Genomic DNA, 11,703 nt, shown 5'->3' on the forward strand with positions numbered 1-11,703 from the left:
TCATTGTAGATCCAATGATGATTGAGGCTATTTGTGGTCCAACATTTACTATAGAGCTTCAGAGCTTCATTAGATTCACTAATTATTATAAACAATTCATCGAGGGTTTATCCGTCATTGTAGCCCCATTGACTTGTTTGACCCATCAGGATATTCCCTTTGTATAGACCGAGGAGTGTGAGTTGAGCTTTTAGAGGCTCAAGGAATTGCTTACTACTGCTTCTTTTCTGACTCTTCTAACTTAGGAAGAGAGCTTTTTAGTATATTGTGATGCTTCTGGTGTGTAGGTCTTAGGTGTATGCTGATGTAGTGGGGCCTAGTTATTGTTTCTGCTTTCAAACAGTTATGAGCACACGAGTGCAACTACCCAACTCATGATTTAGAATTAACGGCGATAGTTTTCGTGCTCAAGATGTGGAGGCACTACTTATACGGGGTCCATTGTGAGATATGTACAGATCACCACAGCCTACAATATATTATGAGTCAGAGGGACCTTAATTCTAGACAACGGTACTGGATTAAGATTTTTACATATTAAGACATCTCTATCCTTTACCATCCAGGCAAGACGAATGTAGTAGCAGATGTCTTGAGTGGAAAGGCAGGGATTATGGGTAGTTTAGCTTATCATCCTACTGTGGAGTGATAATTATCCTTGGACATCCAGTCTTTGGCTAATAAGATAATCAGATTGGACATGTCAGATTCTGGATTGATTTAGTCTTTTGTGGGACTACAGTCATCTCTATTGGATTAGATACATGGCCAAAAGTTTGAGGATTGACCGTTTGTAGAGCTTCAAATGTTGGTATTGTGAGGCGAGGAAGATCAGGCTTCTATAGATTCAAATTAGGTATTATGGTTTAACAGTTGCATTTGTATTCCCAGAGTTAGAGACTTTATCAAGTTGATCCTTCTCGAGGACTATGACTCCAGATAATCTATTCAATCAGACACTGCAAATATGTATCGAGATTTAAGACAACATTATTGGTGGTATGGCATAAGGAGAGATATAACAAAGAATGTGTCCCACTGTTTTTTTGCCAGTAGATTAAGGCTGAGCATCAAAGACTTGGTGAAGTATTTCAGAGATTACCCATTTCCTAGAGGAAATGGGAGCATACTACCGTGGACTTCATGATGGGATTACCCCAGAGGTAGTGATGGTATTTGGGTCATCATTGATCTATTGACCAAGTCAGCACACTTTTTGCTGGTGTGGTCTACTTTCAGAGGATGACACACTTCTTGGCTAGTTAGTTAGGGTTTGAATTATTTAGGATAGACAGAGGAAGGCTTAGAGAAGATACTAGAGTTATGCGAGAAATGCGACTGAGATGATTTGGGCATGTAAAGAGGAGATACACAGATGCCCCAGTGCAGAGGTGTGAGAAGTTATCTATGGATGGTTTCAGAAGAGGTAGGGGTAGGCTAAAAAAATATTGGGGAGAGGTGATTAGAAAAGACATGGCACAGTTACATCTTACCAAGGACCTGACCTTATATAGGGGATGCAGAGGACCTATATTAGGGTAGAAGTCTAGTACATAGTCTCATTATTATTTCGTATTAGTAGGCGCATTAGTATACTATAATTTCTTGTACTCTGACTTCTGTTATTATCTTTTTATTACTTTTTGTACTTTGGTTACTCTATTTTATCTATGTCGCTTCTGTTATTTGCGTTATTAGTTATTTGCTTTCCCATAATGTTGTGAACTTCTTAACCTTATCTTACCTCTTTTTATACTCCTTTTGAGCCGAGGGTATCTCAAAAATAGTCGTCCTACTTTAGTAGAAGTAAGGTCTATAGATACTTTACCCTCCCCAGACCCCACATTGTAGAATTTCACTAGGTTGTTGTTGTTGTTGACCTTTGGATATGAGGTTAAGGATTGTGTATTCTTGCAGGTATTTCCGTTGAAGGGCGTGATGATATTTAGTAGGAGGGTTAAGCTTAGCCCTAGGTATATTGAGCCTTTTGAGATTCTGAGAAGAGTTGGAGAGGTTTTTTATGAGTTGGCTCTTGCTACAGCATTTTGGCTATACGTCCATTTTGCATATTTCTATATTATGCCAGTACATTCCAGATGAGTCCCACATACTTTGGTATGATTCTTTTGAGATGGATGATCATCTAACCTTTGATAAGGAGCCGGATGCTTTATTAGTTAGAGTTGTTTGCCAGCTTCATTCTAGGTCCATCCCTGTGGTTTAGGTCCTGTGGAAACACCATCCGATCGAAGAGGCTACCTGAGAGACTGAGCAGGAGATGTAGGAGCAGTTCCCCAACTTATTTGAGCTTTTAAGTCAATCCTTGTCTTTACTTTCACAAAGGAAAGTTCTTTTAGTAGTGGATGTTGTAATGACGCTCCTGATCATTTTCGTGTTTCTATTTCCATTTCATCATTTAGAGAATTTCTATAGCCACCCACAGTCATTTATGACCTGCTGGTACAAATAGCTTGGTCGCATGGTTGTTCGTTTGGGTTTTAGGTCCATTTCCCTATTTTAGAGCTTTTATAATATAAAAGGTTAATTTCGATCATAACTTCATATAAACAACTTTAGCACAGAATTTTGACAGTTCTATCAGCTTTAAAATAGCCAAATTAGGCTATTTGCATGGTCAGCATGAGTATCGAGGGAATTATTTTGAGTTTGGACCATTTGGCGCTTTAGCCTTTGACACTTGGCCTAAGGTTGACTTTGATCAACATTCTTTGTAAACATGCTCGGATTGAAATTCCGTCACTATGATTAGCTCCAAAATATAGAGTTTGGTCTAGAATGACCTTTTGTGCATGTCCCAAGGCTTCCAATCTCATTCCGAGCCCTTTTGTGGTATTGGTTTAAATTGGTACTTGGGTATGGGACATATTTTTCATCAAAAGGATCACTAATAAAACTTTTGACTGCACCATTGAGTCCAGAATGTTATTTCTAATTAGAATTTATATATGGTTTGCGTTCATGGGACTCCGGATGAGGCCGGAGCATCAAAAAAACAAATTTTGGATTGTGGTGTCACTATTCATCGCAGTTACTATTCACCATGAATATTTCAAATTTAAGTCTCAACTTTGACAAACGATTTCTCCACCATTTTGAGCTCAATTTCTGTGATTCAAAGGTCCAAATTGAAGGAATCTTTGAGAGGAATGTGTTGGTAAGCTCGTAAGTTGATTAGGGAACCATGTTTGAGGTAAATTTCTTATTTTAGCTTCTATCTTTTGTTGTTTTCAGAGTGAAGGTTTGGAGAATTTTGAGAAGTGATTATTTGGCCAATTTAGATCACATTTGACCAATTCAAAAGCCTATCTCGTGTGGAATTTCAAGAAGAACGTAGTGGTGCTATCAAAAAGTGATTTGGGGCATTTGATTGAGGTAAAAATTGTGATTTTAGCTGCTATTTTTGTTGAATTTCAAAGTGAAATTTTGATAAACGTTGGGCACTAGTTTATTGGGCATTTTAAATCCAATTTTGGAAATTCTTGAGGTATTGTGTAGTTGGTTTCAGCTGTTGAGGCTTTATTTTTGTGATGTTTGCGTAAATAGGTGTTACCCCTGTTATTGATTTTGGCCTAGAATTGAGTTTTGATGAATGAATTGATCTGTGGAGTTTCCGTGCCCGAATTGTGTCCCTATTTGGGATATCAATTTGGAGGGATTATTAGGACTTGTTTTTGGGTTAGTTCCAAAACTTCTGGCGCGATTCCCATAATTCCCGATTTTAACTTCAAAATTGGCCCATCTCTAAATTTAATAATTTTAATGTCATAACAACCGTATTGATGTTGTGAGTCTATTTTTGATAGTATGGCAGCGTTCCTAGGCATTACAAAAAGAAAAATCTCCGACAAAGTAATTTAGAGTGTGCGTGTTCTGCCTACAGGTAGGCTACGACTTTCCTTTCTTTAGATTGAGTGGAATGTGATAAATCATGTTGAAATGGATGGAATTTGGGTTGGGTAGTTCATTTATATATCTTAGGTGTTAGAAATCATGTTTTAGGCTTTTCATCGGGTAATTCGGGTAATTGGAAGCACGTGATCTCTTTTGTTAAATGTTAATATTACAAGTAGCGTCGATTTCTTATACTTGGTATTGTATAATATGTTGGCCTTAGTATAGGTTGCAGAACCTGCTTTAGATACCCCCAGCATCACTCCGGCGGGCTTAGATCCTTGTGGAATGGTGTATCAAACTAGTGTCTAGTAGTTGGGCCTTAGATAGGCAGTAACTTTGCTCTCTTGAACAACCTCATCCATAATTTCTTATAGATACTAGACATCTTGTTCGACTTGTTTGGTTCCGATTGAAGCTCTGGCAATATATCAATTGATTAATTATGGAAGACACCTCGGAGGTTATTAGTATTCAGTTGGAAAGGAGAATATTCAGAACTATCAATTAAGTCATCTATGAGAATATGGGTCCCATTCCCAGCCTCTGCCGACTCGTTAGTATGGAGAGCATCTGGGTCCTAGTCCCGACCTTGACCATATTGAGAATCCAAGCGAGCATATGGGTGCCAATCCCGACATCAATCCCTAGAGCATTCATGGTTAACAAATTCTCAGAGATTCTTGGTTTGATGATGATATGGTTCTTCAATTCTATGTATCCCAGACTCTTAGTTCCTAGTCTTTGTAGTCATAGCTATTTTTTGTACCTAGTGGACTTAGAAGCAATCTCTAGTCCCTTAACTACACTGTCACCATAGGATTATTGCCAATATTGCCTAGCTAGTAGATCCACATCTAGCACATGTTCATGATTACACACTTAACATGGTAGAGTCTATCTTGGCAAGTAGATTCCCTTTTTTCCTTTGTATGGGGAGAAACCGGTATTCCATGTTACAACATACATGGTCTTATTGTCGATTACTGTTATATCCCACATGTGTATGGTCCCTTATGAATTATGATGATTTACTTAACTAATCATAGCCTTTAATTTTGCATGATACTCTTATGGTTTATTATGCATTGGCTATCCTCATGTCTACTTATAATTTTACTATACTTTTTATCATGCTATTTGAAATGGTCATTTACAAAATAGGTTTTATTATGCATTATATTGCATACATATTGAGTAAATTCAAATGTACTAGTGCATACTTCATTGCCTAAATTATATCACAATATAGGTACGGATACTCCATCCTACTCTCGTGGCAAGTTGGTGATTTGTCAAAGATTGTGTGGTGAGTCCTCATGCTTCGAGGGAAAGCCAAGTCTATCTTTTCTAATCTTTCTATTCTTAGATTATGAAGATATATTGAGAATATTCCATGTTAGGTCACTACTTTTCTTTGAGGGTAAGCTAGGGACATGTCCTAGTCCCCGCCTATGTTAGTTCATGTAGAGACATGTTGGATATATGTATAGAGTCTACAATGTCTTAATCCATTCTCGCTATGCTATATTCTTGGAATTCTTATGAGTTTCCTCTTTATTGTGACCTTGTGTATTCTTATGACATGCTAACAGGCTTGGTTGAGGTTTTTTCGGGAATCCTAATCTCCGTGTCAAACATAGGGCCAAACTTGGATTGTGACAAACTTGATATCAGAGCACAAGGTTTTGAAGTGTCCTAGGGAGTCCAACATGACGCATCAAATAGAGTACTATTCATGAGTGTGAAGTGCGCCATATCTATGTGTAGGAGGCTATGAGGTATTTTAGGAAATCTTTACTTCTTTCATGATCTATGTCGTACTATAGAGTGTACTCTAAGTCTTTTCCCTCTAACAATTGTTCTTTGCAATTTTTAGAAAATGCCTACAAGAACCACTACAATAGAAAGAGGGGTTAATGCTAATAAGGAACAAGCCCCTCAATATCCTAATGATTCTCTAGCTAATCAAGTTACTAATGCCAAATTCTAGACGGCCATCTCTATGCTAGCCTAAGCCATGACTACTCATGTGAACCAAGGAGTGGTGCCTCCTCTAAATATGGTTACGGTGGCTTCAAAGGTTAGGGAATTTACAAGGATGAACCCTCCCGAGTTTTATGTGTCCAAGGTTGATGAGGATCCCTAAGACTTTGTTGATGAGGTGCATAAGATTGTTTCTATCATGAGGTGCCTTCGGAGGAGAAGGAAGAGTTGGAGGCCTACCAACTCAAGGGTATTTATCAAGTATGTTACAATCATTGGAAGGCCGAAAGGGTTGAAGGGGGTCCCATAGGTTGGGAGAACTTCAAGGTTGCATTTCTTTACCACTTCCTTCCACTTGAATTAAGGGAGGCGAAAGTGTTAGAGTTTATCAATCTCAAACAAGGTAATATGAGTGTGAGGGAGTATGCCTTCAAGTTCACAAAGTTGTCTAAGTATGCCCCTTCTTTGGTAGCCGACTCTCATGCTTGAATGAGTAAGTTTATTTTGGGAGTGTCAGCCTTGGTGATAAAAGAATGTTGAACCATAATGCTGATCAAAGAGATAAACTTTCTAGGCCCGTGAAATATGTCGAACAAATACAAGGGGAAAGTCTTAAGGAGAGAAAGGTGAGGGAGTCCAATAGGGCTCAATTTGAAGGTGGGTTTTCTCAATCCAAATCTGGTGGTGGTAATGATCATTTTCAACAAGGCCAAAAGTTTCAAGGTCAAAGTTCTTTACGAGCCTCGGGCCAAAGATTTAACAAAGATAAGGTGCCCAACCCTAAGGCCCAAAGTGGTGGTGTTAGTAGATTCACTCTCCCCAAGTGTTCCAAGTGTGGAAAAAAACAATGGAGACAAATGTTTAGTTGGTATGGGTGCTTGTTTTGGATGTGGTAAAGTGGGGCACAAGATCTATGAATGCCCTAATGGCGCAAACAAGGGAGGAGAAGGACGTCCTCAAGGTTAAGCTACTCAAGGTGTACAAGTTCAACAAGGTGGTGGCCAATGCCAAAATAGGTTCTATGCACTCCAAGCTAGACAAGATATTAAGGAGTCTTCTGATGTGGTTATTGGTATGTTGCGGATCTTTAACTTTGATGTTTATGCTTTACTTGATGCGGGTGCCACATTTTATTTTTTTGACTCCTTACTTTGCTGTAAGATTTGATATATATCTTAAAACCTTGCTAGAGCCTATTTTAGTTTATACCCCCATTGGTGATTCGATTCTAGCCAAGAGAGTCTACAGAAATTTTCCTATGTCGTTCTTGCATAAAATAGTCTCATGTGATCTTGTTGAACTTGACATGACCGATTTTGATGTCATTCTTGGTATGGATTGACTACTTGCTTCTTATGCGTCTATTGATTTTAAAACCCATATGGTCAAATTCCAATTTCCTAATGAGTTAGTTCTTGAGTGGAAGGGTAGTGATTCAGCCTTTAGGGGTCGGTTCATATCATTCTTAAAAGCTGAGAAAGATTTCCAAGAGGTCTATTTATCATTTAGTGTGGTTTAGGGATACAAATTTTGAAGCCCCTACTATTAAGTTGGTTCCATTGTAAATGAATCCCTCAATATGTTTCCCCATGTTTTGCTCGGTATTTCTCCTAAAAGGAAAATTGATTTTGTTATAGATCTTCTTTCCGACATCCAACCTATCTCTATCCCTCCTTACCGTATGGCCCTAGTGGAACTTAAGGAGTTGAAGGAACAATTGAAAGATTTGATAGATAAGGGTTTCATAAGGCCAAGTATTTCACCATAGGATGCTCCCATGTTGTTTGTTGTAAAGAAGGATGGGTCACTTCGCATGTGTATAGACTACCAGAAATTGGATAAGGTCACCATAAAAAAAAAGTAACCCATTTCAAGAATAGATGATTTGTTTGATCAACTCCAAGGTGCAAGTTACTTCTCCGAAATTGATTTTTGATCCGATTATCACCAATTGAGGGTGTGGGAGTGCCAGCATTTCGAACAAGGTATGGCAATTTTGAATTTTTTGTTAAGTCATTCGAGTTGACTAATGCTCTTGCTATTTTCATAGACTTAATGAATCGGGTCTTCAAATCATACCTAGACATGTTTGTGGTGGTCTTTATTAATGATATATTGATTTATTTCCGAAGTGAAAAAGAGTACATAGGTCAGTTCAGAATTGTGTTGCAAATTTTGAGGGACAAGCAACTATTTGCCAAGTTTAGCAAATGTGAATTTTGGTTGATCTCCATGGCATTTCTTTGTCACATTTTTTTCGATGATAGTATCATGGTTGATCCAAAGAAAATGAAGGCGGTGAGGAATTTTCCTAGGCCATTGTGTCCTATGGATATTTGTAGCTTCTTGGGCTTGGCCAGATATTATAGAAGGTTTGTAGAAGGATTTTTATCTAATACATCAGCTTTGACTAAGTTGACCCAAAAGAAGGTGAAGTTCCAATGATCGGATGAGTGTGAAAAATGTTTCCAAACTTTGAAGGATCATCTTACATCAACTCTTATTTTGACATTATCGGAAGGTCTGGATAGGTTTTGTATATTGTAATGCTTCATGGGTTAGATTTGATTGTGTTTTGAGGAAATATGGGAAGGTCATAGAATATGCCTCCCAACAATTAAAAGCACATGAACGAAACTATCCAACTCATGATCTTGAATGGGAGGTGATTGTTTTTGCTTTAAAATTTTGGCATCACTATCTTTATGGATTGCATGTTGACATATTTACCGACCAGAAAAGCTTGCAATATGTATTTAGACAAAGGTACTTGAACCTTAGGCAAAAGAGGTGGCTTGAACTATTAAAGGATTATGATATGAGTGTATTATACCATCTGAGTAAAGCAAATGTTGTTGTTGATGCTCTTAGTTGGTTATCAATGAATAGTATTGCTTATATTGAAGACGACAAGAAGTATTCAGTTAAATATGTGCACCGATTGACCCGCTTGAGGGTAAGGTTGAGTAACTCTAATGAGGGTGGTATTTTTGTTCAAAGTGGTTCATAATCATCATTGGTAGCAGATGTAAAGCCAAACTAAGACATGGATCCGACCTTAGTTGAGTTAAAGAAATTGGTGGTTGATAAGAAAATTAAGTTTTTCTCAAAAATGAGAGATGCAGTACTTCGTTACCAAGGTTAGTTATGTGTTTCAAATATTGATGACCTAAGATAAATTATATTGAGTGAAGCCCATAGTTTTCAATATTTCATACATCTGGAATCCATCAAAATGTATAGAGATTTGAGGGAATTGTATTGGTGGAGTGGTATGAAGAAGGACATAGAAACGTTTATGGCAGAATGTCCAAATTGCCAATAAGTGAAAGTTGAATATCAAAGATAGAGGGGACTAGCCCAGGACATCAACATTCCTACTTGAAAGTGGGAGGATGTGAACATGGACTTCATAATGGGCTTGCCTCGTATCCGAAAGCAACATGATTCATTTTGGGTGGTAGTGGATAGAATGACCAAGTCAGCTTAATTTCTACCAGTTAAGACTTCTTATAGTGTCGGAGATTATGCCAAGATGCATATTAAGGAATTGGTAAAGTTACATGGTGTCCCATTTTCCATCATTTTGTATCATGGTACTCAATTCACTTCTCAATTTTGGAAATCCTTTTAAAAGGGTCTTGGTACCAAAGTTAAGTTAAGTACTACATTTTACCCTCAAACCGATGGATGAGAGAATGATCCAAACTCTAGAAGATATGTTAAAGGCTTGTGGGCTTGATTTCAAAAGAAATTTAGATAATCACCTACCATTAGTTGAATTTGCATACATAATAGTCACCATTCGATCATCGGGATGGAAACACTTGAATCCTTGTATGGAAGGTGTCAATCACCTATAGGATGGTTTGATGTGGGAGGGGTGCTTTGTTAGGGCCTGAATTAGTATTTGAGGCCTTAGAAAATGTCAAACTTATTTGAGAGTTGTTAAAGGTTGTCCAAAGTGTTCAAAAATTCTATTCGAATGTTAGAAGGAGAGAACTTGAATTCAATTTGGAAGATTGAGTTTACTTGAAGATTTCTTCCATGAATGAGGTAATGCGTTTCGAAAAGAAAGGTAAGTTTATTCCCCAGTATGAAGGCCCTTATAGGATCCTAAGAGGTAAGGTGTCCTATGAGCTTAGTTTGCCATTGGAGTTAGTGTCATGATCCAAGCCTATGGCCTAGACCTAACACGACGAATAAGACACCCAGAGGTACCTCATCCAAGTCTCTTAGCATTCATTTAGCTATTCATAGCTAATGACATTCATTAATAAGCCGAAGAAAAAGGAATAATGGGACTAATGGAAAACAACATAGAATAAGAGTCATTTACAGCATCAAACATCATCTATTTTTCCAACAATACCTCTACATCTTTAGACTTGATGGGGGCTAATACATGTCCCTAGATCATCCTCCATATAGTGTCAAAAGTACCAAAAGTCAACCTAAAGTATATACATGTCATAAGCTAGAAATGAAAATGGGATGTTGTTCCCGAAATATGGGAACTCACCAAGGTAGTAGCCTTCAACGATCAAACTAGGCACGAGATGGTAAATGTGGAGCAACACCGGTCCCTACATGGTGATATGATGTAGGCAAAAGAGAATGCGTTAGTACTTTGAATGTACTAAGTATGTTTTCATGCATGAACATTGAATAAAATTAGAACATTTGTGTAATATGGAACATAGTGCAATGCATGCATAACCAATCATGTTCATAGCATTTGAAAATTTCATTTTATGGGAAGATGACCGTAACCAATATTTAAGACCATTCGAGCTATTACATAGAATCCAACATAACCCCCTAATTTAGCACGGGGAGACTACTTATCGGGTAGAGCGCCGTCAACTTTATTTATTTCTTTAACTTTAACTTTAAGGGCTATTTGTGGATCCAGTAGCCTAAGCTGACAAGGGCTCCTATGTTGGCGCATATTTAATGCAACGTGAAACTTTACTTAAGGACCCCTTAGGTTGAGTCCCCATCTACATGCTATATTCGATGCTCAGTCAAATCCCACGCAATAGTCATATATCATAAACTACAATTATTTGCATAGCTTTTGATCATCAAAACTTCATTTGGTAGAAGAACTCATTAAAACCTTTCATTTGATTAACACAAGTGAGAATTGTCCTTTCACAAGTGAAATGCTTCATTTCATCATTATTTCATCATTCTTTCATTTCATAAGAATCTCTTTATTAATAAGCATTTGCTTTCATAAACTTTCATTTTGGAGTCAAGTCTTTCAATTTAACTTCATTGAGAACGTAGTAAAACTAGGTGGGTTCTATTCCTTCAACCATTAAATCATTTAAAACAATGATAGCATACAGGAGAGAGATGAAATGCATCAATTAAGATATCTTTGAAACAACCCACCAAAACACCTTCAAACCCTTTCATACCTTCATATAAGGGCCTTTAATAAAATCATCAATTTCATGGAATTAAGAGTCAATATAGACTAAGATTGGTAAAAAAAAGTTTAAATATTCAAGAATCTATACATTTGGAATCATAACATAACAACCTATAAAATTCATCATCGAAATTAAAATGTTGAATTTAGAAATAACTTGGACTCCATGGGTGGAAGAATCCCTAATGCAAGCTTGAGAGAAATACAGACTTGAGGATCCTTGAATAAAACCCTAGTTATTTAAGATGAAACCCTTGGGCGAACTTGAGATGAGAGAATCTTGTGTTTGAGTCCAAGTGTGAGAAATGAGGGCTTGGGAGAGTTTAGGTCTTTTAGATAGGTCAATTCAGTCTCCAAAATGA

The sequence above is a fragment of the Solanum dulcamara genome, chromosome 5 (genome assembly GCF_947179165.1).
Source record: "Solanum dulcamara chromosome 5, daSolDulc1.2, whole genome shotgun sequence".
NCBI lineage: Eukaryota > Viridiplantae > Streptophyta > Magnoliopsida > Solanales > Solanaceae > Solanum > Solanum dulcamara.